Source organism: Symsagittifera roscoffensis, chromosome 7 (assembly GCF_963678635.1).
Source record: "Symsagittifera roscoffensis chromosome 7, txSymRosc1.1, whole genome shotgun sequence".
Taxonomy (NCBI): Eukaryota; Metazoa; Xenacoelomorpha; order Acoela; family Convolutidae; genus Symsagittifera; species Symsagittifera roscoffensis.
The window spans coordinates 12905488-12931378 of record NC_087068.1 but is presented as its reverse complement, the minus strand read 5'-3'; the positions used below and the strand labels follow the sequence as shown (position 1 = coordinate 12931378).

Below are 25891 nucleotides of genomic sequence, written 5' to 3'. Positions count from 1 at the left end.
GCTAATAAACAAGATGATCAATTTGACTCAAAATGTAACTCATCTGCTCTTAATAAAAATGACATTAAACAATTTAAGCAATTTTCATGCTCTGTCTGCAAGTAGTTTGGCCGTGTCACTTTTCATTGCATGCTTCTTCATCAAATGTTCTTTCAGCTTGTCTTTTCTCTTCAGCTCACTTGAACAGATTTCACATGTGTAAAAAATTCCAGAATGAACCGATTCGAAATGCCTTTTTGCTTTTTGAAGATCCTGAAAATCTGCCCGACACGTGGGGCAAATAGGGCGACCCTGGGCGGTTTTTCCGAATTGGGCAATAACAGATCCGAGTTGCTCGTTTGTCGCTAATGTTGAGATGGGGGGAGCCGGCTGAACCATGGACACCGGTACATTTGATGTCTTTGACGACTAAAACATCATTTTTCTCGTTAAATTTTTGAAATTACCAGCAAAATGTATAGAACGTATAGACCATTTCAGTGGCGTGCGCAAAATTTTTTTCTGAGGGAGGGGGGTGTGGAAGGGATGTTTTGAAAAAAAAAAAATTTTGTCATTTTTTTTGAGGTCGACCAATTTGATTTTCCGAGCTCTCCGAAAATACTCTAAGGACCGTATTTTGCGAAAAGTGTTTACCCGCAGGCAAATTTTTGAAAAAAAACTGGCTAAAAATGACGTTTTCAGCACTTTAAAAAACAATTGACCGCAAAAAACAAAAATGCGATTTTTCGGCGCGCGCTCTCACCTCAAATTTGGACCTCGTAAAATTATACCAAAGGGAGACCAGAATTGAGGGGGGTTCCCCTCGATCGGCACGCTACTGTTTCAGTTGCTGAAATTAGGATGATAATATTTGAGTTTTGAGGTAGTACCGCGCAAAAAAAACTCTTTTCTGTAAAAAAAACTCTTCCAAAAATGAACAAAAAGGGTATTTTATCAGATCAATTTTTATTTTCAATGGCATTTCAATTTGATAAACAAATATGATTCTTCAAAAAGCTTCGAAGCCTTGTTTTGCATATAAATTGACCTCTCACTTAGAAGTAATTTCGAGTGTATTAATGTAATTACGACTTTTTATAGATAAATATCACCAATCTTGTATTAATTGCCCAATCGTTGTCAATACACTTTTCTATTATTTCTAGTATTTGCTAGCGAATTGAAGCCAAAACTAAAAAAAAATCAATAAAATTCTATAAAAATTAGCGATAATCCGTTTCATCTGTAAAAACTTACTTTTGAGAAGAACGAGAAATTCGGCGTAGCCGCGGCTGACTTTCGTTTCACCGGACTATTTTGAGCAGCAGTAAATGATATTTTCGGCAGAATGAACTTCGGCTTACTGGCCAGTTTGAGAGTACCTACAGACTGTTCCGGTTGTTCCGTAGACAGATAAACGACAATGTCGGCGTGTTCGATATCTTCGACGAAGAATCTTTGAAGCGAAATTGACACGTCAACGCAATCCATTATGCAAACTGAAATGTAAAAAATGCCGTGTTTTTTTTGATCGAACTAGGTGAAATTCTGCACAGCTTTTCATCACTTTAACACATAATACAGAACAAAAAATTCTAGAATGAATATAAAAATCAATCATTGAAACTTTCACAGACCTGCCAACTGAAAATAACTTGAAAAACTTGAGGCAAGAATGAATCTGATTGAAATATCCGTTTTCGATGTATAACAATAACTGAATATCTAACAAACTGACTTTTAACAAATTACGTCACTGAAAATTACAGAGAAAAATATCTAACTACGCTGCAGTTAAGCATAAAATGTTTTTTATTTTCATAAAACTTCTATCAACACTATAAGAAAGGTTAGCTAGGGGATGATATAAAGTTTGTAGCTTCACAGTAAAATGTTTTAGAGCGAATTTCAGAGTTATGACGTGAATTTCGAGACCATAAACTGCGCTGTATCCGGTGCTATTTCATGTTTTTTGATCAGATGACTTTTTAAGATATCTTTTCGCGATTGATTGACTCCACACACTTCGCATTTATACACAATTCCAGAATGTTTTGAGTTGAAATGTCGTTTCGCCTCCGGGATTTTCCCGAATGTCGCGTGACAAACTGGACATATAGGTCTGCCATCAGGCATCGTTCCAAACTGGGGGGTTATAGAACCTATTTGAATTCCAGGAACAGGCAATTTAGGCAATGACTGGACTTTGGCCGCATCTAGTTTGGGTTTAACTTGAGCTGTAGTTTTAGAAACCTAAAGATTGTAAAAATTGCTCAGATTTAAGAAAAAATTTGGGTGAAATTCGAAATATGCAACGTAAAATTAAATGTCCCCGCTGATAGTTCCGATCACTCGAAGAGTCGAAATGAACTTTGGATTTGGATCGTTTTTTTCAGCCAGTTTTGACTACCTCATGGAAAACTCTGAGAATATTTGGTCAACTCAAGGTCAACTGTGAATATTTTCTTTTTAAGTCAAGTGTGAATATTTCATTTCGTTAAATTGTTACATTTTTAAAATTCTTTGTTCTGTAAATTTCTTTTTTACGATCAATTTAGTTGGAACAATCTGTGCTACTGACAAGTTTTTTCTGTTATACAGCCCAAAATTACCAAACAGTCAATTGAGCTTCTGTTTTAATCAAATTCTATTATCTTAATCGCTAGAATTAATTTCAACCAATCAGATTCGAGCATTGTGATCAGTTTTCCAAATAAAAAATGAGCATTTTTGGGCCATATAACAGAAAAGACTTGAAAAAGATAACTATTACTAAGGACCAGATGTAAGGGGGGGGCACCCTTCTCGGGATTTCGAGCTAATCGTCACTCAAATGATTCCGGTTCAGTACTTTTTAACGGAAACCTGATTCGAAAACCATTGACTTTAATTTTTTTGGAAACGTTCCGAAAATTGCCCAACAAAAGCGTATTCAGTACTTTTATAAAATATTCAACTCCTAGATTCTGTTCTCGCCCCATATGATGCTGGGTAAAAAAAATGCAGTTCCTTTTCACACGGCATAAAAAACACCAAAAAAGACAATTAAATAACCATAAAACAGTTATTCATAGTACGAACTTTGGCCGAGGAAGGATGATAAATCGATACAGCTGAGTTTCGCTTGACAGCAGTAACTTTTGACTCCTCAAAATCAGTCGGAAATTTGAATGAGGGATTATGGGTCAACTTGAGCGCACCAACTGCAGATTCCGGTTTTTCAGTTGTTAGAAACACAAGAATGTCTCCGTAATCGATTCCATCAACAACGGAGCGTTCGAAACATAAAGAAACATTAACAAATTCCATTTCAAATCTGAAGAAATTGTTCCATTTAAGGCCAATGAAATCTGTTTAACTATTTCCCCTTTTGTAAAATGGGGGAGATTCGTTACTTGGCTCCAAATCTCAAACGCTTAGTATTTGAATAATTTCTTTAGGCGCGGGGGGGGGGGGGGGAGGAGTCGTTAATAGGCACCACGGGGGGATTAGACTGGCTTCAATGGCGTGTGCAGAAACTTTCCAATGAGATTATATAAACCAAAGGATGGCACCTGGAAATCGTTCTCACCATTGATTTTAGCTGATCAAATATTATTTCTCTGCATTACATTTGCCATGCATTGCCTTTGACTTCAGTAAAAGTTTCAATATTTCGTAGGTGAACTCGTGCATCAAATAGTGCAACCCGAAGTAAGGAAACGCCAAACCGGATTCATTTGCTCCGAGTGACCTGAGCGTCTTCGAAAACATCGAAGAAAAAACACCGGAACAATTTGTTGTGAATGGAGTATTGTTGGATATTATTTATTTTGGCGGGAAAGCCTCTTTGTTGGGCAGAAACTTTAAAGAGGCAATTTTTAGCTTCGATTGGTTGGCGTATGAGATGACACTACCCATTTAATCTTCAAACCGTAAACCAGCAGATAAAGAAAATGAAAGATTTACTGAGAGATTGACCTTGTTGAGTTCGTGCTTTTTGAGACTGTAAACTAGTTTTGTCAGTTACCATTTTACCTGGTTATTTGAATCGCTCAAGCATTAGACAAATGGCAAGAATAGTAGCTTCATTTAAGTGCTTATAAAAACAACAAAACAGCTTGAAATTAAAGTTTGATTTTAGGCTAAAAGCAATGCTCCCTACCGCGCCAAAGGTACCCAGACGCAATAAGGAAGTCCAAAGATGCGGCCAACAAACCTGGCCGAAACACCAGGGTTGACAGAAGAAAATGGTCCGGAGAAACTGAAAAAGAAACGACAAAGAGTCAGCAGCTTAAGTCTCTTATGTTAATGCGCGCTCCTAAATCAGAGCGAGCTCGTTAATTCAAATTGTTGATATATTTCAATTCTATTCCTAAATCCTAGATTCCTAGCCAAATTAAGATAAAGACCTAGATCATCAACATGTAAACGTGAGAAAGTCAAACTGTTCAGAATTGAGTAAAATGATTTTCTGTATTAGTTTCACAAACTTTGTTAAAGTCAATAGTTGCACGGTTGCAGTTGCCCGCATGGTTACAGTTTGCCCGGCTAGAGTGCCTTGTAGAGATAAGTCACAACACAAATCTTAAATTTGTTAACTTCTAATTTAGCCGTTGCTCTGTGATACCCGCGTCGTACTACAATGGCCACAGAAAAAAAAACAAGAGTTATGAAGAACAAGTTGCTTTAAAAAAAACCGAATTGACCAGAAATTGTCGAGAATATCGAAAAATTATTCAAATAAAAAAAACGTTTAAACACAATATAATCACGACTCACTGAGAAAATCTAGAAAAACCGACAATAAAATGATCGATTGGGATGATTTTTCTAGTTTGAGTTATAAGCTTTCAATTAATCATGAAAGCCAAGAAATAATCTGACCAATTGCAAGGGAGAGTTGAAGAAGAACGAAAAAACCCAAAATATTGGTCAGAAAAACTGATCAATTTTGTGAACTAACAGCGAATAACCTGTATTTGAAGGGTTTTAAGATACGTAAGTTTAACCTAGAAAAACTCCAACCACAGGGATAACTTAAGTAAGGATAACTTGTATTTGAAAAACAAGGATTGAAAGACTAGCCTAATCTTTGAGCCCTGCTAGCTCAGACATTTAATCCAAAGGTCAAGGGTTCGAGTCCCTTGTGGGGAGAAGTATCATTTCTTCAAATATATTTTTTGAAACACTCGAACTTCTTTGAAAACGCTAGTTATTTTCAGAGTTTTTAAGGATGCTTAATAAGTTTCAGGCTCTCAGAAATGAATTTTTTCCATGAAAAAGCTTGAATGATGCTTAAAAAATCAACCGACACCTTTTTATTGCGACCTTGTACCGTAACCGACTAGCGCGTTTGGCTGTTCACCAGGATCGAGAATAGTAGAACATCAGAATCAGAGATTTCTGCAAAAAAAATGAGCACTAGGTTATTTATTCCAGATTTTAAAGCTTCGAATTCTTGTATTTGAAAAACAAGGTTTGAAAGACTAGCGTAATCGTTGAGCCCTGCAAGCTCAGTCGGTAGAGCGTCCGACATTCAGTCCAATGGTCAAGGATGCGAGAGCATTGTGGGGAGAAGTATCATTTCTTCTTTTAATTTTTTTGAAACACTCGAACTTCTTTGAAAACGCTAGTGACTTTCAAAGTTCAAGCCCACTCAGGAGCGCGAACAATAGAATCTCAGAGATTTCTGCAATAATATGAGCACTAAGTCATTTATTTCAGGATCCAAAGCTTCAAATTCTTGTATTTGATACTTGTATTTGAAAGTCCTGCTAGCTCAGTCGGTAGAGCATTTGAGTTTTTATCCAACGGCCGAGGTTTCGAGTCCTTTGTGGGGCGAAGTTTCATTTTTTCTATTAATTTTTTTGAAACACTCGAATTTCGTTGAAAACGCTAGTATTTTTCAGAGTTTTTAAGGATGCTTAATAAAACTGAGGCTCTCAAAAACGAACTTTTCCCATGAAAAAAGACTGACTGATGCATAAAAATCAACCGACAACTTGTTAATTTAGATCTTGTGGCGCACAGTTGGTGGTTCAAGCCCACCCAGGAGCGAAAACAGTAGAACCTAAGAATCAAAGATTTCTGCAGCAAACATGAGCACTAAATTACTTTTTCAGTTTCCAAAGCTTCGAAATCTTGTATTTGAAGAACAATGTTGAAAGACTATCGTTATCTTTGAGCCTTGCTAGCTCAGTCGATAAAGAGATGGAATTTTATCCAACCGTCAATGTTTCGAGTCCCATGGTGGGCGTCGGTTGCACGTCACCACCAATGTCTATTGGATTTCAGCTGCCACTGGCGACCTATCTCACCTGGGACTGACAGTTTTTGGAGCAGATTTCGAATTTTATCGGTGCTTTCGACTCGGGTTTTTTTTGCATCGTGACTGGCTTCCCAAGATCGGGAATAGCCAAAAATGGAATTGGCCCGTGAAAAATAATCCCTGGAGGAAACGGGATTTTATCCTCGAAAAGGGGGAATTAAAGGAAAGAACGATTTGTTTTTGAACATTTAAAAAAAATTTTCTTCACCATAGCTGAGCAGTTTAAAATCCTGATCGGAGAAAAAAAAATCCATTTTTTTTTCGCAAGTTGCCTATTAAGTAGAATGTAAGTTTTTTAAAATGATTTCTTTTTTGTTTTGGAGAGGTAGATGGTCAAGTGTATCTGTGGCACACTCTCGAACGTAGCAGATAGTTTCGAATCTCCATCTAAAAGAAAAAAAAACATTTTTGCTTTTTTCATTATTACCAAGCATATGTTCAAATTGATTAGAAGTCAATCATTCATATCTCCTAAGTTGAAAAAGATAAACACTTGCGGCATCCCTTCTTTTATCAGCGGTTTCGATTAAAACCAAATTGAAGTCTGCTCTGTTTGATTTATAGAATTGGTTTTTTTTACGTTTTACTCTTCTCTGTTGCTGAAATGATTTTATATCCTTTCATAGTATATCTCTTCTCTTGTCTTCACTGCCATTAGCTGAGTCTTTACCAGTAACCGATAGTAAAAAGGCAATGCAATTGATCAATACGCCAAAGAAGCCAGTTGAGTTCCAGCGGATCCAGGTAATGTTTTTTGTACTCTTTTTTTTACTAAGATCGATTTGAACTTATCGAAAACTTTTAAATAAAAAGATTTGCAATGTCTTTTCAAAGGATTGAATTTGCACTAATATATTAGGCTGTTTCGCGTCCCCGCACGGGGCTTGAGCGGAACAGCCTTACAGACAACTATTTATCTAAAATTCCTACATTAATTGCTTATATGGTTCGGTAGTTGAAAATATGCTATTTCTTTAGGCAATTGATAATTTAGTGCTCTTATCTTCATCGTATTCTTTAAGCCCTACTAGCTCAGTTGGTAGAGCGTTGGACTTTTAATCCAACGTTCAAGGGTTCGGTTCCCTTGTCGGTCGCAGTTTCATTTCTTCTATTAATTGTTTTGAAACACTCTTAGAAAACGCCAATTATTTTCAGAGTTTTTAATAAGTGTACGATTGTTTCTTTTGAAACAATCGTACTTCATTGAAAACGCCAGTTATTTTCAGAGTTTTTAAGTATGCTTAATAAGTGTCAGACTCTCAAAAACAAATTTTACCCATGGAAAAAGCTTGAATGATGCCTAAAAAAATCAACCGACACTTATGTATAGAGCTCTTGGGGCGCAATCGGCTAGCGCGTTCGGCTGTCAACCGAAAGGTTGGTGGATTAAGCCCACCCAGGAGCGAGAACAGAACCTCAGAATGAGAGATTTCTGCAAAAAAAAATGAGCATTTTGTCATTCGTTTTAGGATCCAAAGCTTCGAGTTCTTGTATTTGAAAGACTAGTTGAAAGACTAGTGCTAGCCCTGCCTTTCAAATAGACTTTCAAAATAGACTATTTGAAAGACTAGTGCTAGAACAGAACCTCAGAAAAATCCCTCAGAATGAGAGATTAAGGTTGGTGGATTAAGCCCACCCAGGAGCGAGAACAGCTTGGTGGAACGCTCTACCGACCTGCTAGCTCAGTCGGTAGAACGTTGGACTTTTGATCCAACGGTCAAGGGTTTTATCTAAAATTCCTACATTAATTGCTTATATGGTTCGGTAGTTGAAAATATGCTATTTCTTTAAGCAATTGATAATTTAGTGCTCTTATCTTCATCTCTACCTACTCTACCTACTAGCTCAGTTGGTAGAGCGTTGGACTTTCAATCCAACGTTCAAGGGTTCGGTTCCCTTGTCGGTCGCAGTTTCATTTCTTCTATTAATTGTTTTAAATCTACCTTCTATTAACTCTACCTACTCTACCTACTAGCTCAGTTGGTAGAGCGTTGGACTTTTAATCCAACGTTCAAGGGTTCGGTTCCCTTGTCGGTCGCAGTTTCATTTCTTCATTTCTTCTATTTCGCAGTTTCATTTCTTCATTTCTCACTAGCTCAGTTGGTAGAGCGTTGGACTTTTAATCCAACGTTCTAGGGTTCGGTTCCCTTGTCGGTCGCAGTTTCATTTCTTCTATTAATTGTTTTGAAACACTCTTAGAAAACGCCAGTTATTTTCAGAGTTTTTAATAAGTGTACGATTGTTTCTTTTGAAACAATCTTACTTCATTGAAAACGCCAGTTATTTTCAGAGTTTTTAAGTATGCTTAATAAGTGTCAGACTCTCAAAAACAAATTTTACCCATGGAAAAAGCTTGAATGATGCCTAAAAAATCAACCGACACTTATGTATAGAGCTCTTGGGGCGCAATCGGCTAGCGCGTTCGGCTGTCAACCAAAAGGTTGGTGGATTAAGCCCACCCAGGAGCGAGAACAGAACCTCAGAATGAGAGATTTCTGCAAAAAAAAATGAGCATTTAGTCATTCGTTTTAGGATCCAAAGCTTCGAGTTCTTGTATTTGAAAGACTAGTTGAAAGACTATTTGAAAGACTAGTGCTAGCCCTGCTAGCTCAGTCGGTAGAGCGTTGGACTTTTAATCCAACGGTCAAGGGTTCCAGTCCCTTGTGGGGCAAAGTATCATTTCTTCTATTGAAATTTTTGAAACAATCGTACTTCTTAGAAAACGCCAGTTATTTTCAGAGTATTTAAGAATGGTTAATAAGTTTCAGCTTCGAGTTCTTGTATTTGAAAGACTAGTGCTAGCCCTGCTAGCTCAGTCGGTAGACCGTTGGACTTTTAATCCAACGGTCAAGGGTTCCAAAGCTTCGAGTTCTTGTATTTGAAAGACTAGTGCTAGCCCTGCTAGCTCAGTCGGTAGAGCGTTGGACTTTTAATCCAACGGTCAAGGGTTCCAGTCCCTTGTGGGGCGAAGTATCATTTCTTCTATTGAAATTTTTGAAACAATCGTGCTTCTTAGAAAACGCCAGTTATTTTCAGAGTATTTAAGAATGGTTAATAAGTTTCAGAATGGTTAAAAAAAAAGAGCATTTAGTCATTCGTTTTAGGATCCAAAGCTTAGAGTTCTTGTATTTGAAAGACTAGTGCTAGCCCTGCTAGCTCAGTCGGTAGAGCGTTGGACTGTTAATCCAAAGCTTCGAGTTCTTGTATTTGAAAGACTAGTGCTAGCCCTGCTAGCTCAATCGGTAGAGCGTTGGACTTTTAATCCAACGGTCAAGGGATCCAAAGCTTCGAGTTCTTGTATTTGAAAGACTAGTGCTAGCCCTGCTAGCTCAGTCGGTAGAGCGTTGGACTTTTAATCCAACGAGCCCACCCAGGAGCGAGAACAGAACCTCAGAAAAATCCCTCAGAATGAGAGATTAAGGTTGGTGGATTAAGCCCACCCAGGAGCGAGAACAGGTTGGTGGAACGCTCTATCGACCTGCTAGCTCAGTCGGTAGAGCGTTGGACTTTTAATCCAACGGTCAAGGGTTCCAGTCCCTTGTGGGGCGAATTATCATTTCTTCTATTGAAATTTTTGAAACAATCGTACTTCTTAGAAAACGCCAGTTATTTTCAGAGTATTTAAGAATGGTTAATAAGTTTCAGGCGCTCAAAAATAATTTTTTTCATAAAATGATTTTTTATTGAGCTCTTGTGGCGCAATCGGCTAGCGCGTTCGGCTGTTAACCGAAACGTTGGTGGTTCAAGCCCACCCAGGAGCGGGAACAGCAGATCGACAGAATCAGACTTTTCTGCAAAAGATAAGAGCACTAAATTATCAATTTCAAGATCCAGAGCTTCGAATTCTTGAATTTGACAAATTAGTTCTGTAAGACTAGCAAAACATTAGAGCCCTGCTAGCTCAGTCGGTAGAGCGTTGGACTTTTTAATTCAACGGTCAAGGGTTCGCGTCCCTTGTGATGCGAAGTATCATTTCTTCTATTAAAATTTTTGAAACAATCGTACTTCATTGAAAACGCCAGTTATTTTCAGAGTTTTTAAGGATGCTTAATAAGTGTCAGGCTCTCAAAAATAAATTTTACCCATGGAAAAGCTTGAATGATGCCTAAAAAAATCAACCGACACTTATGTCTAGAGCTCTTGAAGCGCAATCGGCCAGCGCGTTCGGCTGTTAACCGATAGGTTGGTAGTTCAAGCCCACCCAGTAGCGAGAACAGCAGAATCACAGAATCAGATTTTTCTGCAAAAGATAAGAGCACTAAATTATCAATTTCAAGATCCAGAGCTTCGAATTCTTGAATTTGACAAATTAGGTCTGTAAGACTACCAAAACATTCGAGCCCTGCTAGCTCAGTCGCTAGAGCGTTTGACTTTTAATCCAACGGTCAAGGGTTCGAGTCCATTGTGGGGCGAAGTATCATTTCTTCTATGAAAACTTTTGAAACAATCGTACTTCATTGAAAACGCCAAATATTTTCAGAGTTTTTAAGGATGCTTAATAAGTGTCAGACTCTCAAAAATAAATTTTACCCATGGAAAAGCTTGAATGATGCCTAATGAAATCAACCGACACTTATGTATAGAGCTCTTGGGGCGCAATCGGCTAGCGCGTTCGGCTGTCAACCAAAAGGTTGGTGGATTAAGCCCACCCAGGAGCGAGAACAGAACCTCAGAATGAGAGATTTCTGCAAAAAAAATGAGCATTTAGTCATTCGTTTTAGGATCCAAAGCTTCGAATTCTTGTATTTGAAAGACTAGCGTAATCTTTAAGCCCTGCTAGCTCAGTCGATAGAGCGTTAGACTTTTAATCCAACGGTCAAGGGTTCCAGTCCCTTGTGGGGCGAAGTATCATTTCTTCTATTAAAATTTTTGAAACAATCGTACTTCTTAGAAAACGCCAGTTATTTTCAGAGTTTTTAAGGATGCTTAATAAGTGTCAGACTCTCAAAAATAAATTTTACCCATGGAAAAGCTTGAATGATGCCTAAAGAAATCAACCGACTCTTATGTATAGAGCTCTTGGGGCGCAATCGGCTAGCGCGTTCGGCTGTCAACCAAAAGGTTGGTGGATTAAGCCCACAAAGGAGCGGGAACAGCAGATCGACAGAATCAGACTTTTCTGCAAAAGATAAGAGCACTAAATTATCAATTTCAAGATCCAGAGCTTCGAATTCTTGAATTTAACAAATTAGGTCTGTAAGACTACCAAAACATTCCAGCCCTGCTAGCTCAGTTGGTAGAGCGTTGGACTTTTAATTCAACAGTCAAGGGTTCGAGTCCCTTGTGATGCGAAGTATCATTTCTTCTATTAAAATTTTTGAAACAATCGTACTTCATTGAAAACGCCAGTTATTTTCAGAGTTTTTAAGGATGCTTAATAAGTGTCAGACTCCCAAAAACAAATTTTACCTATGGAAAAAGCTTGAATGATGCCTAAAAAATCTACCGACACTTATGTATAGAGCTCTTGGGGCGCAATCGGCCAGCGCGTTCGGCTGTTAACCGAAAGGTTGGTGGTTCAAGCCCACCCAGTAGCGAGAACAGCGGAATCACAGAATCAGCTTTTTCTGCAAAAGATAAGAGCACTAAATTATCAATTTCAAGATCCAGAGCTTCGAATTCTTGAACTTGACAAATTAGGTCTGTAAGACTACCAAAACATTCCAGCCCTGCTAGCTCAGTCGGTAGAGCGTTGGACTTTTAATCCAACGGTCAAGGGTTCCAGTCCCTTGTGGGGCGAAGTATAATTTCTTCTATTAAAATTTTTGAAACAATCGTACTTCTTAGAAAACGCCAGTTATTTTCAGAGTATTTAAGAATGGTTAATAAGTTTCAGGCGCTCAAAAATAGTTTTTTTCATAAAATGATTTTGTATCGAGCTCTTGTGGCGCAATCGGCTAGCGCGTTCGGCTGTTAACTGAAACGTTGGTGGTTCAAGCCCTACCAGGAGCGGGAACAGCAGATCGAAAGAATCAGACTTTTCTGCAAAAGATAAGAGCACTAAATTATCAATTTCAAGATCCAGAGCTTCGAATTCTTGAATTTGACAAATTAGGTCTGTAAGACTAGCAAAACATTCGAGCCCTGCTAGCTCAGTCGGTAGAGCGTTGGAAGGGTTCGGGTCCCTTGTGGGGCGAAGTATCATTTCTTCTATTGAAATTTTTGAAACACTCATACTTCATTGAAAACGCGAGTTATTTTCAGAGTTTTTAAGGATGCTTAATAAGTGTCAGACTCTCAAAAATATATTTTACCCATGGAAAAAGCTTGAATGATGCCTAAAAAAATCAACCGACACTTATGTATAGAGCTTTTGGGGCGCAATCGGCTAGCGCGTTCGGCTGTCAACCCAAAGGTTGGTGGATTAAGCCCACCCAGGAGCGAGAACAGAACCTCAGAATGAGAGATTGCTGCAAAAAAAAATGAGCACTTAGTCATTCGTTTTAGGATCCAAAGCTTCGAATTCTTGTATTTGAAAGACTAGCGAAATCGTTAAGCCCTGATAGCTCAGTCGGTAGAGCGTTGGATTTTTAATCCGATGTTCAAGGGTTCGAGTCCCTTGTGGGGCGAAGTATCATTTCTTCTGTTAAAATTTTTGAAACAATCGTACTTCATTGAAAACGCCAGTTATTTTCAGAGTTTTTAAGGATGCTTAATAAGTGTCAGACTCCCAAAAATAAATTTTACCTATGGAAAAAGCTTGACTGATGCCTAAAAAAATCTACCGACACTTATGTATAGAGCTCTTGGGGCGCAATCGGCCAGCGCGTTCGGCTGTTAACCGAAAGGTTGGTGGTTCAAGCCCACCCAGTAGCGAGAACAGCGGAATCACAGAATCAGCTTTTTCTGCAAAAGATAAGAGCACTAAATTATCAATTTCAAGATCCAGAGCTTCGAATTCTTGAATTTGACAAATTAGGTCTGTAAGACTACCAAAACATTCCAGCCCTGCTAGCTCAGTCGGTAGAGCGTTGGACTTTTAATCCAACGGTCAAGGGTTCCAGTCCCTTGTGGGGCGAAGTATAATTTCTTCTATTAAAATTTTTGAAACAATCGTACTTCTTAGAAAACGCCAGTTATTTTCAGAGTATTTAAGAATGGTTAATAAGTTTCAGTCGCTCAAAAATAGTTTTTTTCATAAAATGATTTTGTATCGAGCTCTTGTGGCGCAATCGGCTAGCGCGTTCGGCTGTTAACTGAAACGTTGGTGGTTCAAGCCCTACCAGGAGCGGGAACAGCAGATCGAAAGAATCAGACTTTTCTGCAAAAGATAAGAGCACTAAATTATCAATTTCAAGATCCAGAGCTTCGAATTCTTGAATTTGACAAATTAGGTCTGTAAGACTAGCAAAACATTCGAGCCCTGCTAGCTCAGTCGGTAGAGCGTTGGAAGGGTTCGGGTCCCTTGTGGGGCGAAGTATCATTTCTTCTATTGAAATTTTTGAAACACTCATACTTCATTGAAAACGCGAGTTATTTTCAGAGTTTTTAAGGATGCTTAATAAGTGTCAGACTCTCAAAAATATATTTTACCCATGGAAAAAGCTTGAATGATGCCTAAAAAAATCAACCGACACTTATGTATAGAGCTTTTGGGGCGCAATCGGCTAGCGCGTTCGGCTGTCAACCCAAAGGTTGGTGGATTAAGCCCACCCAGGAGCGAGAACAGAACCTCAGAATGAGAGATTGCTGCAAAAAAAAATGAGCACTTAGTCATTCGTTTTAGGATCCAAAGCTTCGAATTCTTGTATTTGAAAGACTAGCGCAATCGTTAAGCCCTGATAGCTCAGTCGGTAGAGCGTTGGATTTTTAATCCGATGTTCAAGGGTTCGGTTCCCTTGTCGATCGCAGTATCATTTCTTCTATCAATTTTTTTGAAACACTCTAACTTCTTAGAAAACGCCAGTTATTTTCAGAGTTTTTAAGAATGGTTAATAAGTTTCAGGCGCTCAAAAATAATTTTTTTCATAAAAGGCTTTTTTATCGAGCTCTTTTGGAGCAATCGGCTAGCGCGTTCGGCTGTTAACCGAAAGGTTGGTGGTTCAAGCTCACCCAGGAGCGAGAACCGCAGAACCACAGAATCAGACTTTTCTGCAAAAGATAAGAGCACTAAATTATCAATTTCAAAATAGGAGCACTAAATTATCAATTTCAATTCTTGAATTTGACCAAATAGGTCTGTAAGACTAGCAATCATTCGAGCACTGCTAGCTCAGTCGGTGGAGCATTGGACTATTAATCCAACGTTCAAGGGTTCCAGTCCCTTGTGGGGAGAAGTATCAATTCTTCTATTAAAATTTTTGAAACAATCGTACTTTTTAGAAAACGCCAGTTATTTTCAGAGTATTTAAGAATGGTTAATAAGTTTCAGGCGCTCAAAAATAATTTTTTTCATAAAATGATTTTTTACCGAGCTCTTGTGGCGCAATCGGCTGGCGCGTTCGGCTGTTAATTGAAACGTTGGTGATTCAAGCCCTACCAGGAGCGGGAACAGCAGATCGAAAGAATCAGACTTTTCTGCAAAAGATAAGAGCACTAAATTATCAATTTCAAGATCCAGAGCTTCGAATTCTTGAATTTGACAAATTAGGTCTGTAAGATTAGCAAAACATTCAAGCCCTGCTAGCTCAGTCGGTAGAGCGTTGGACTTTTAATTCAACGGTCAAGGGTTCGAGTCCCTCGTGATGCGAAGTATCATTTCTTCTATTAAAATTTTTGAAACAATCGTACTTCATTGAAAACGCCAGTTATTTTCAGAGCTTTTAAGGATGCTTAATAAGTGTCAGACTCTCAAAAATAAATTTTACCCATGGAAAAAGCTTGAATGATGCCTAAAAAAATCAACCGAGACTAATGTATAGAGCTCTTGGGGCGCAATCGGCTAGCGCGTTCGGCTGTTAACCGAAAGGTTGGTGGTTCAAGCCCACCCAGTAGCGAGAACAGCAGAATCACAGAATCAGATTTTTCTGCAAAAGATAAGAGCACTAAATTATCAATTTCAAGATCCAGAGCTTCGAATTCTTGAACTTGACAAATTAGGTCTGTAAGACTACCAAAACATTCGAGCCCTGCTAGCTTAGTCGGTAGAGCGTTGGACTTTTAATCCAACGGTCAAGGGTTCCAGTCCCTCGTGGGGAGAAGTATCATTTCTTCTATTAAATTTTTGAAACAATCGTACTTCTTAGAAAACGCCAGTTATTTTCAGAGTATTTAAGAATGGTTAATAAGTTTCAGGCGCTCAAAAATAATTTTTTTCATAAAATCATTTTTTACCGAGCTCTTGTGGCGCAATCGGCTGGCGCGTTCGGCTGTTAACCGAAAGGTTGGTGGTTCAAGCCCACCCAGTAGCGAGAACAGCAGATCGAAAGAATCAGACTTTTCTGCAAAAGATAAGAGCACTAAATTATCAATTTCAAGATCCAGAGCTTCGAATTCTTGAACTTGACAAATTAGGTCTGTAAGACTACCAAAACATTCGAGCCCTGCTAGCTTAGTCGGTAGAGCGTTGGACTTTTAATCCAACGGTCAAGGGTTCCAGTCTCTCGTGGGGAGAAGTATCATTTCTTCTATTAAATTTTTGAAACAATCGTACTTCTTAGAAAACGCCAGTTATTTTCAGAGTATTTAAGAATGGTTAATAAGTTTCAGGCGCTCAAAAATAATTTTTTTCATAAAATCATTTTTTACCGAGCTCTTGTGGCGCAATCGGCTGGCGCGTTCGGCTGTTAATTGAAACGTTGGTGATTCAAGCCCTACCAGGAGCGGGAACAGCAGATCGAAAGAATCAGACTTTTCTGCAAAAGATAAGAGCACTAAATTATCAATTTCAAGATCCAGAGCTTCGAATTCTTGAATTTGACAAATTAGGTCTGTAAGATTAGCAAAACATTCAAGCCCTGCTAGCTCAGTCGGTAGAGCGTTGGACTTTTAATTCAACGGTCAAGGGTCCGAGTCCCTCGTGATGCGAAGTATCATTTCTTCTATTAAAATTTTTGAAACAATCGTACTTCATTGAAAACGCCAGTTATTTTCAGAGCTTTTAAGGATGCTTAATAAGTGTCAGACTCTCAAAAATAAATTTTACCCATGGAAAAAGCTTGAATGATGCCTAAAAAAATCAACCGAGACTTATGTATAGAGCTCTTGGGGCGCAATCGGCTAGCGCGTTCGGCTGTTAACCGAAAGGTTGGTGGTTCAAGCCCACCCAGTAGCGAGAACAGCAGAAGCACAGAATCAGATTTTTCTGCAAAAGATAAGAGCACTAAATTATCATTTTCAAGATCCAGAGCTTCGAATTCTTAAACTTGACAAATTAGGTCTGTAAGACTACCAAAACATTCGAGCCCTGCTAGCTTAGTCGATAGAGCGTTGGACTTTTAATCCAACGGTCAAGGGTTCGAGTCCATTGTGGGGCGAAGAATCATTTCTTCTATTAAAATTTTTGAAACAATCACACTTCATTGAAAACGCCAAATAGTTTCAGAGTTTTTAAGGATGCTTAATAAGTGTCAGAATCTCAAAAATAAATTTTACCCATGGAAAAGCTTGAATGATGCCTAAAAAAATCAACCGACACTTATGTATAGAGCTCTTGGGGCGCAATCGGCTAGCGCGTTCGGCTGTCAACCGAAAAGTTGGTGGATTAAGCCTACCCAGGAGCGAGAACAGAACCTCAGAATAAGAGGTTTCTGCAAAAAAATATGCAATTAGTCATTCGTTTTAGGATCCAAAGCTTCGAATTTTTGTATTTGAAAGACTAGCGTAATCTTTAAGCCCTGCTAGCTCAATCGGTAGAGCGTTGGACTTTTAATCCGACATTCAAGGGTTCGGTTCCCTTGTCGGGCGCAGTATCATTTCTTCTATTAATTTTTTTGAAACACTCTAACTTCTTAGAAAACGCCAGTTATTTTCAGAGTTTTTAAGAATGGTTAATAAGTTTCAGGCGCTCAAAAATGTCTTTTTTTTTCATAAAATAATTTATTATCGAGCTCTTGTGGCGCAATCGGCTAGCGCGTTCGGCTGGTAACCGAAAGGTTGGTGGTTCAAGCCCAGCCAGGAGCGAGAACAGCAGAATCACAGAATCAGACTTTTTTTCTGCGAAAGATAAGAGCACTAAATTATCAATTTCAAGATCCAGATTTTCGAATTCTTGAATTTGACAAATTAGGCCTGTAAGACTAGCAAAACATTCGAGCCCTGCTAGCTCAGTCGGTAGAGCGTTGGAAGGGTTCGGGTCCCTTGTGGGGCGAAGTATCATTTCTTCTATTAAAATTTTTGAAACAATCACACTTCATTGAAAACGCCAAATAGTTTCAGAGTTTTTAAGGATGCTTAATAAGTGTCAGAATCTCAAAAATAAATTTTACCCATGGAAAAGCTTGAATTATGCCTAAAAAAATCAACCGACACTTATGTAAAGAGCTCTTGGGGCGCAATCGGCTAGCGCGTTCGGCTGTCAACCGAAAAGTTGGTGGATTAAGCCTACCCAGGAGCGAGAACAGAACCTCAGAATAAGAGGTTTCTGCAAAAAAATATGCAATTAGTCATTCGTTTTAGGATCCAAAGCTTCGAATTCTTGTATTTGAAAGACTAGCACAATCGTTAAGCCCTGATAGCTCAGTCGGTAGAGCGTTGGATTTTTAATCCGATGTTCAAGGGTTCGGTTCCCTTGTCGGGCGCAGTATCATTTCTTCTATCAATTTTTTTGAAACAATCTAACTTCTTAGAAAACGCCAGTTATTTTCAGAGTTTTTAAGAATGGTTAATAAGTTTCAGGCGCTCAAAAAAAATTTTTTTCATAAAATGATTTTTTATCGAGCTCTTTTGGCGCAATCGGCTAGCGCGTTCGGCTGTTAACCGAAAGGTTGGTGGTTCAAGCTCACCCAGGAGCGAGAACCGCAGAATCAGACTTTTCTGCAAAAGATAAGAGCACTAAATTATCAATTTCAAAATAGGAGCACTAAATTATCAATTTCAATTCTTGAATTTGACAAAATAGGTCTGTAAGATTAGCAATCATTCGAGCACTGCTAGCTCAGTCGGTGGAGCGTTGGACTATAAATCCAACGGTCAAGGGTTCCAGTCCCTTGTGGGGAGAAGTATCATTTCTTCTATTAAAATTTTTGAAACAATCGTACTTCTTAGAAAACGCCAGTTATTTTCAGAGTATTTAAGAATGGTTAATAAGTTTCAGGCGCTCAAAAATAATTTTTTTTCATGAAATGATTTTTTACCGAGCTCTTGTGGCGCAATCGGCTGGCGCGTTCGGCTGATAACTGAAACGTTGGTGATTCAAGCCCTACCAGGAGCGGGAACAGCAGATCGAAAGAATCAGACTTTTCTGCAAAAGATAAGAGCACTAAATTATCAATTTCAAGATCCAGAGCTTCGAATTCTTGAATTTGACAAATTAGGTCTGTAAGATTAGCAAAACATTCAAGCCCTGCTAGCTCAGTCGGTAGAGCGTTGGACTTTTAATTCAACGGTCAAGGGTTCGAGTCCCTCGTGATGCGAAATATCATTTCTTCTATTAAAATTTTTGAAACAATCGTACTTCATTGAAAACGCCAGTTATTTTCAGAGCTTTTAAGGATGCTTAATAAGTGTCAGTCTCTCAAAAATAAATTTTACCCATGGAAAAAGCTTGAATGATGCCTAAAAAAATCAACCGACACTTAAGTATATAGCTCTTGGGGCGCAATCGGCTTCCGCGTTCTGCTGTTAACTGAAAGGTTGGTGGTTCAAGCCCACCCAGTAGCGAGAACAGCAGAATCACAGAATCAGATTTTTCTGCAAAAGATAAGAGCACTAAATTATCAATTTCAAGATCCAGAGCTTTGAATTCTTGAACTTGACAAATTAGGTCTGTAAGACTACCAAAACATTCGAGCCCTGCTAGCTTAGTCGGTAGAGCGTTGGACTTTTAATCCAACGGTCAAGGGTTCGGTTCCCTTGTCGGGCGCAGTATCATTTCTTCTATTAATTTTTTTGAAACACTCTAACTTCTTAGAAAACGCCAGTTATTTTCAGAGTTTTTAAGAATGGTTAATAAGTTTCAGGCGCTCAAAAATGTCTTTTTTTTTCATAAAATAATTTATTATCGAGCTCTTGTGGCGCAATCGGCTAGCGCGTTCGGCTGGTAACCGAAAGGTTGGTGGTTCAAGCCCAGCCAGGAGCGAGAACAGCAGAATCACAGAATCAGACTTTTTTTCTGCGAAAGATAAGAGCACTAAATTATCAATTTCAAGATCCAGATTTTCGAATTCTTGAATTTGACAAATTAGGCCTGTAAGACTAGCAAAACATTCGAGCCCTGCTAGCTCAGTCGGTAGAGCGTTGGAAGGGTTCGGGTCCCTTGTGGGGCGAAGTATCATTTCTTCTATTAAAATTTTTGAAACAATCACACTTCATTGAAAACGCCAAATAGTTTCAGAGTTTTTAAGGATGCTTAATAAGTGTCAGAATCTCAAAAATAAATTTTACCCATGGAAAAGCTTGAATGATGCCTAAAAAAATCAACCGACACTTATGTAAAGAGCTCTTGGGGCGCAATCGGCTAGCGCGTTCGGCTGTCAACCGAAAAGTTGGTGGATTAAGCCTACCCAGGAGCGAGAACAGAACCTCAGAATAAGAGGTTTCTGCAAAAAAATATGCAATTAGTCATTCGTTTTAGGATCCAAAGCTTCGAATTCTTGTATTTGAAAGACTAGCACAATCGTTAAGCCCTGATAGCTCAGTCGGTAGAGCGTTGGATTTTTAATCCGATGTTCAAGGGTTCGGTTCCCTTGTCGGGCGCAGTATCATTTCTTCTATCAATTTTTTTGAAACAATCTAACTTCTTAGAAAACGCCAGTTATTTTCAGAGTTTTTAAGAATGGTTAATAAGTTTCAGGCGCTCAAAAAAAATTTTTTTCATAAAATGATTTTTTATCGAGCTCTTTTGGCGCAATCGGCTAGCGCGTTCGGCTGTTAACCGAAAGGTTGGTGGTTCAAGCTCACCCAGGAGCGAGAACCGCAGAATCAGACTTTTCTGCAAAAGATAAGAGCACTAAATTATCAATTTCAAAATAGGAGCACTAAATTATCAATTTCAATTCTTGAATTTGACAAAATAGGTCTGTAAGATTAGCAATCATTCGAGCACTGCTAGCTCAGTCGGTGGAGCGTTGGACTATAAATCCAACGGTCAAGGGTTCCAGTCCCTTGTGGGGAGAAGTATCATTTCTTCTATTAAAATTTTTGAAACAATCGTACTTCTTAGAAAACGCCAGTTATTTTCAGAGTATTTAAGAATGGTTAATAAGTTTCAGGCGCTCAAAAATAATTTTTTTTCATGAAATGATTTTTTACCGAGCTCTTGTGGCGCAATCGGCTGGCGCGTTCGGCTGATAACTGAAACGTTGGTGATTCAAGCCCTACCAGGAGCGGGAACAGCAGATCGAAAGAATCAGACTTTTCTGCAAAAGATAAGAGCACTAAATTATCAATTTCAAGATCCAGAGCTTCGAATTCTTGAATTTGACAAATTAGGTCTGTAAGATTAGCAAAACATTCAAGCCCTGCTAGCTCAGTCGGTAGAGCGTTGGACTTTTAATTCAACGGTCAAGGGTTCGAGTCCCTCGTGATGCGAAATATCATTTCTTCTATTAAAATTTTTGAAACAATCGTACTTCATTGAAAACGCCAGTTATTTTCAGAGCTTTTAAGGATGCTTAATAAGTGCCAGTCTCTCAAAAATAAATTTTACCCATGGAAAAAGCTTGAATGATGCCTAAAAAAATCAACCGACACTTAAGTATATAGCTCTTGGGGCGCAATCGGCTTCCGCGTTCTGCTGTTAACTGAAAGGTTGGTGGTTCAAGCCCACCCAGTAGCGAGAACAACAGAATCACAGAATCAGATTTTTCTGCAAAAGATAAGAGCACTAAATTATCAATTTCAAGATCCAGAGCTTTGAATTCTTGAACTTGACAAATTAGGTCTGTAAGACTACCAAAACAATCGAGCCCTGCTAGCTTAGTCGGTAGAGCGTTGGACTTTTAATCCAACGGTCAAGGGTTCGAGTCCATTGTGGGGCGAAGAATCATTTCTTCTATTAAAATTTTTGAAACAATCACACTTCATTGAAAACGCCAAATAGTTTCAGAGTTTTTAAGGATGCTTAATAAGTGTCAGAATCTCAAAAATAAATTTTACCCATGGAAAAGCTTGATTGATGCCTAAAAAAATCAACCGACACTTATGTATAGAGCTCTTGGGGCGCAATCGGCTAGCGCGTTCGGCTGTCAACCGAAAAGTTGGTGGATTAGGCCTACCCAGGAGCGAGAACAAAACCTCAGAATAAGAAGTTTCTGCAAAAAAATATGCAATTAGTCATTCGTTTTAGGATCCAAAGCTTCGAATTTTTGTATTTGAAAGACTAGGGTAATCTTTAAGCCCTGCTAGCTCAATCGGTAGAGCGTTGGACTTTAAATCCGACATTCAAGGGTTCGGTTCCCTTGTCGGGCGCAGTATCATTTCTTCTATTAATTTTTTTGAAACACTCTAACTTCTTAGAAAACGCCAGTTATTTTCAGAGTTTTTAAGAATGGTTAATAAGTTTCAGGCGCTCAAAAATGTCTTTTTTTCATAAAATAATTTATTATCCAGCTCTTTTGGCGCAATCGGCTAGCGCGTTCGGCTGGTAACCGAAAGGTTGGTGGTTCAAGCCCACCCAGGAGCGAGAACAGCAGAACCACAAAATCAGACTTTTTTTCTGCGAAAGATAAGAGCACTAAATTATCAATTTCAAGATCCAGATTTTCGAATTCTTGAATTTGACAAATTAGGCCTGTAAGACTAGCAAAACATTCGAGCCCTGCTAGCTCGGTCGGTAGAGCGTTGGAAGGGTTCGGGTCCCTTGTGGGGCGAAGTATCATTTCTTCTATTAAAATTTTTGAAACACTCATACTTCATTGAAAACGCGAGTGATTTTCAGTTTTTAAGGATGCTTAATAAGTGTCAGACTCTCAAAAATATATTTTACCCATGGAAAAAGCTTGAATGAGGCCGAAAAAAATCAACCGACACTTATGTATAGAGCTCTTGGGGCGCAATCGGCTAGCGCGTTCGGCTGTCAACCCAAAGGTTGGTGGATTAAGCCCACCCAGGAGCGAGAACAGAACCTCAGAATGAGAGATTGCTGCAAAAAAAAAAATGAGCACTTAGTCATTCGTTTTAGGATCCAAAGCTTCGAATTCTTGTATTTGAAAGACTAGCGTAATCTTTAAGCCCTGATAGCTCAGTCGGTAGAGCGTTGGACTTTTAATCCGACGGTCAAGGGTTCGAGTCCCTTGTGGGGCGAAGTATCATTTCTTCTATCAATTTTTTTGAAACACTCTAACTTCTTAGAAAACGCCAGTTATTTTCAGAGTTTTAAGAATGGTTAATAAGTTTCAGGTGCTCAAAAATAATTTTTTTCATAAAATGATTTTTTATCGAGCTCTTTTGGCGCAATCGGCTAGCGCGTTCGGCTGTTTCAAGCTCACCCAGGAGCGAGAACCGCATAACCAAAGAATCAGACTTTTCTGCAAAAGATAAGAGCACTAAATTATCAATTTATAAAAATAGGAGCACTAAATTGTCAATTTCAATTCTTGAATTTGACAAAATAGGTCTGTAAGACTAGCAATCATTCGAGCACTGCTAGCTCAGTCGGTGGAGAGTTGGACTTTTAATCCAAAGGGTTCGAGTCCCTTGTGGGGCGAAGTATCTTTTCTTCTATTAAAATTTTTGAAACAATCGTACTTCATTGAAAACGCCAGTTATTTTCAGAGTTTTTAAGGATGCTTAATAAATGTCAGACTCTCAAAAATAAATTTTACCCATGGAAAAAGCTTGAATGATGCCTAAAAAATCAAACGACACTTATGTATAGAGCTCTTGGGGCGCAATCGGCTAGCGCGTTCGGCTGTCAACCCAAAGGTTGGTGGATTAAGCCTACCCAGGAGCGAGAACAGAACCTCAGAATGAGAGATTTCTGCAAATTCATTCGTTTTAGGATCCAAAGCTTCGAATTCTTTTATTTGAAAGACTAGCGGTATCTTTAAGCCCTGATAGCTCAGTCGGTAGAGCGTTGGAATGTTAATCCGATGTTCAAGGGTTCGGTTCCCTTGTCGGGCGCAGTATCATTTCTTCTATCAAATTTTTTGAAACACTCTAACTTCTTAGAAAACGCCAGTTATTTTCAGAGTTTTTAAGAATGGTTAATAAGTTTCAGGCGCTCAAAAATATTTTTTTTTTTCATCAAATGCTGTTTTATCGAGCTCTTGTGGCGCAATCGGCTAGCGCGTTGGGCTGTTAACCGAAAGGTTGGTGGTTCAAGCCCACCCAGGAGCGAGAACAGCAGAACCACAGAATCAGACTTTTCTGCAAAAGATAAGAGAACTAAATTCTCAATTTCAAAATAGGAGCACTAAATTATCAATTTCAATTCTTGAGTTTGACAAAATAGGTCTGTAAGACTAGCCTTCATTCCAGCCCTGCTAGCTCAGTCGGTGGAGCGTTGGAATTTTAATCCAACGGTCAAGGGTTCGAGTCCCTTGTGGGGCGAAGTATCATTTCTTCTATTAAAAATTTTGAAACAATCGTACTTCATTGAAAACGCCAAATATTTTCAGAGTTTTTAAGGATGCTTAATAAGTGTCAGACTCTCAAAAATAAATTTTACCCATGGAAAAAGCTTGAATGATGCCTAAAAAAATCAACCGACACTTATGTATAGAGCACTTGGTGCGCAATCGGCTAGCGCGTTCCGCTGCCAACCCAAAGGTTGGTGGATTAAGCCCACCCAGGAGCGAGAACAGAACCTCAGAATGAGAGATTTGTGCAAAAAAAAGAGCAATTAGTTATTCGTTTTAGGATCTAAAGCTTCGAATTCTTGTATTTGAAAGACTAGCGGATTCGTTAAGCCCTGCTAGCTTAGTCGGTAGAGCGTTGGACTTTTAATCCGACGTTCAAGGGTTCGGTTCCCTTGTCGGGCGCAGTATCATTTCTTCTATCAATTTTTTTGAAACACTCTAACTTAGAAAACGCCAGTTATTTTCAGAGTTTTTAAGAATGGTTAATAAGTTTCAGGAGCTCAAAAATAATTTTTTTCATAAAATGATTTTTTTATCGAGCTCTTGTGGCGCAATCGGCTAGCGCGTTCGGCTGTTAACCGAAAGGTTGGTGGTTCAAGCCCACCCAGGAGCGAGAACAGCAGAAACACAGAATCAGACTTTTCTGCAAAAGATAAGAGCACTAAATTATCAATTTCAAAATAGGAGCACTAAATTATCAATTTCAATTCTTGAATTTGACAAAATAGGTCTGTAAGACTAGCAATCATTCGAGCCCTGCTAGCTCAGTCGGTGGAGCGTTATACTTTTAATCCAACGGTCAAGGGTTCGAGTCCCTTGTGGGGCGAAGTATTATTTCTTCTATTAAAATTTTTGAAACAATCGTACTTCATTGAAAACGCCAGTTATTTTCAGAGTTTTTAAGGATGCTTAATAAGTGTCAGACTCTCAAAAATAAATTTTACCCATGGAAAAAGCTTGAATGATGCCTAAAAAAATCAACCGACACTTATGTATAGAGCTCTTGGGGCGCAATCGGCTAGCGCGTTCGGCTGTCAACCCAAAGGTTGGTGGATTAAGCCCACCCAGGAGCGAGAACAGAACCTCAGAATGAGAGATTTGTGCAAAAAAAAGAGAACTTAGTCAATCGTTTTAGGATCTAAAGCTTCGAATTCTTGTATTTGAAAGACTAGCGTATTCTTTAAGCCCTGCTAGCTTAGTCGGTAGAGCGTTGGACTTTTAATCAGACGTTCAAGGGTTCGGTTCCCTTGTCGGGGGCAGTAACATTTCTTATATTAATTTTTTCGAAACACTCTAACTTCTTGAAAAACGCCAGTTAATTTCAGAGTTTTTAAGAATGGTTAATAAGTTTCAGGCGCTCAAAAATAAATTTTTTTAATAAAATGAGTTTTTATCGAGCTCTTGTGGCGCAATCTGCTAGCGCGTTCGGCTGTTAACCAAAAGGTTGGTGGTTCAAGCCCACCCAGGAGCGAGAACAGCAGAACCACAGAATCGGACTTTTCTGCAAAAGATTAGAGTACTATATTATCAATTTCAAAATAGGAGCACTAAATTATCAATTTCAATTCTTGAATTTGACAAAATAGGTCTGTAAGATTAGCCAAACATTCGAGCCCTGCTAACTCAGTCGGTAGAGCGTTGGACTTTTAATCCAACGGTCAAGTGTTCGAGTCCCTTGTGGGGCGAAGTATCATTTCTTCTATCAATTTTTTTGAAACACTCTAACTTCTTAGAAAACGCCAGTTATTTTCAGAGTTTTAAGAATGGTTAATAAGTTTCAGGCGCTCAAAAATAAATTTTTTAAATAAAATGAGTTTTTATCGAGCTCTTGTGGCGCAATCGGCTAGCGCGTTCGGCTGTAAACCGAAAGGTTGGTGGTTCAAGCCCACCCAGGAGCGAGAACAGCAGAACCACAGAATCGGACTTTTCTGCAAAAGATTAGAGTACTAAATTATCAATTAGAAAATAGGAGCACTAAATTATC

General features: G+C 38.8%; 14 non-coding genes across 14 annotated transcripts; all 14 read left to right on the top strand.

The window, feature by feature from the left end:
- The first annotated feature begins 8887 nt into the window (after window positions 1-8887).
- Window positions 8888-8960, top strand: Trnak-uuu (transfer RNA lysine (anticodon UUU)). Its single transcript has one exon. It is a non-coding gene; the product is annotated as a tRNA-Lys (tRNA).
- Window positions 8961-9184: 224 nt separating this feature from the next.
- Trnak-uuu (transfer RNA lysine (anticodon UUU)) lies at window positions 9185-9257 on the top strand. The gene has a single exon. It is a non-coding gene; the product is annotated as a tRNA-Lys (tRNA).
- Window positions 9258-9976: 719 nt separating this feature from the next.
- Trnan-guu (transfer RNA asparagine (anticodon GUU)) lies at window positions 9977-10050 on the top strand. The gene has a single exon. It is a non-coding gene; the product is annotated as a tRNA-Asn (tRNA).
- A 1905-nt stretch (window positions 10051-11955) lies between these two features.
- On the top strand, window positions 11956-12028 carry Trnak-uuu (transfer RNA lysine (anticodon UUU)). Its single transcript has one exon. It is a non-coding gene; the product is annotated as a tRNA-Lys (tRNA).
- Window positions 12029-12785: 757 nt separating this feature from the next.
- Window positions 12786-12858, top strand: Trnak-uuu (transfer RNA lysine (anticodon UUU)). The gene has a single exon. It is a non-coding gene; the product is annotated as a tRNA-Lys (tRNA).
- A 376-nt stretch (window positions 12859-13234) lies between these two features.
- Trnak-uuu (transfer RNA lysine (anticodon UUU)) lies at window positions 13235-13307 on the top strand. Its single transcript has one exon. It is a non-coding gene; the product is annotated as a tRNA-Lys (tRNA).
- A 3969-nt stretch (window positions 13308-17276) lies between these two features.
- On the top strand, window positions 17277-17350 carry Trnat-ggu (transfer RNA threonine (anticodon GGU)). The gene has a single exon. It is a non-coding gene; the product is annotated as a tRNA-Thr (tRNA).
- A 2042-nt stretch (window positions 17351-19392) lies between these two features.
- On the top strand, window positions 19393-19466 carry Trnat-ggu (transfer RNA threonine (anticodon GGU)). The gene has a single exon. It is a non-coding gene; the product is annotated as a tRNA-Thr (tRNA).
- Window positions 19467-21293: 1827 nt separating this feature from the next.
- Window positions 21294-21366, top strand: Trnak-uuu (transfer RNA lysine (anticodon UUU)). The gene has a single exon. It is a non-coding gene; the product is annotated as a tRNA-Lys (tRNA).
- Window positions 21367-21936: 570 nt separating this feature from the next.
- On the top strand, window positions 21937-22010 carry Trnat-ggu (transfer RNA threonine (anticodon GGU)). The gene has a single exon. It is a non-coding gene; the product is annotated as a tRNA-Thr (tRNA).
- A 547-nt stretch (window positions 22011-22557) lies between these two features.
- Window positions 22558-22630, top strand: Trnak-uuu (transfer RNA lysine (anticodon UUU)). The gene has a single exon. It is a non-coding gene; the product is annotated as a tRNA-Lys (tRNA).
- A 961-nt stretch (window positions 22631-23591) lies between these two features.
- Trnan-guu (transfer RNA asparagine (anticodon GUU)) lies at window positions 23592-23665 on the top strand. The gene has a single exon. It is a non-coding gene; the product is annotated as a tRNA-Asn (tRNA).
- A 781-nt stretch (window positions 23666-24446) lies between these two features.
- Window positions 24447-24520, top strand: Trnan-guu (transfer RNA asparagine (anticodon GUU)). Its single transcript has one exon. It is a non-coding gene; the product is annotated as a tRNA-Asn (tRNA).
- A 1211-nt stretch (window positions 24521-25731) lies between these two features.
- Window positions 25732-25805, top strand: Trnay-gua (transfer RNA tyrosine (anticodon GUA)). Its single transcript has one exon. It is a non-coding gene; the product is annotated as a tRNA-Tyr (tRNA).
- The last annotated feature ends 86 nt before the right edge of the window (window positions 25806-25891 follow it).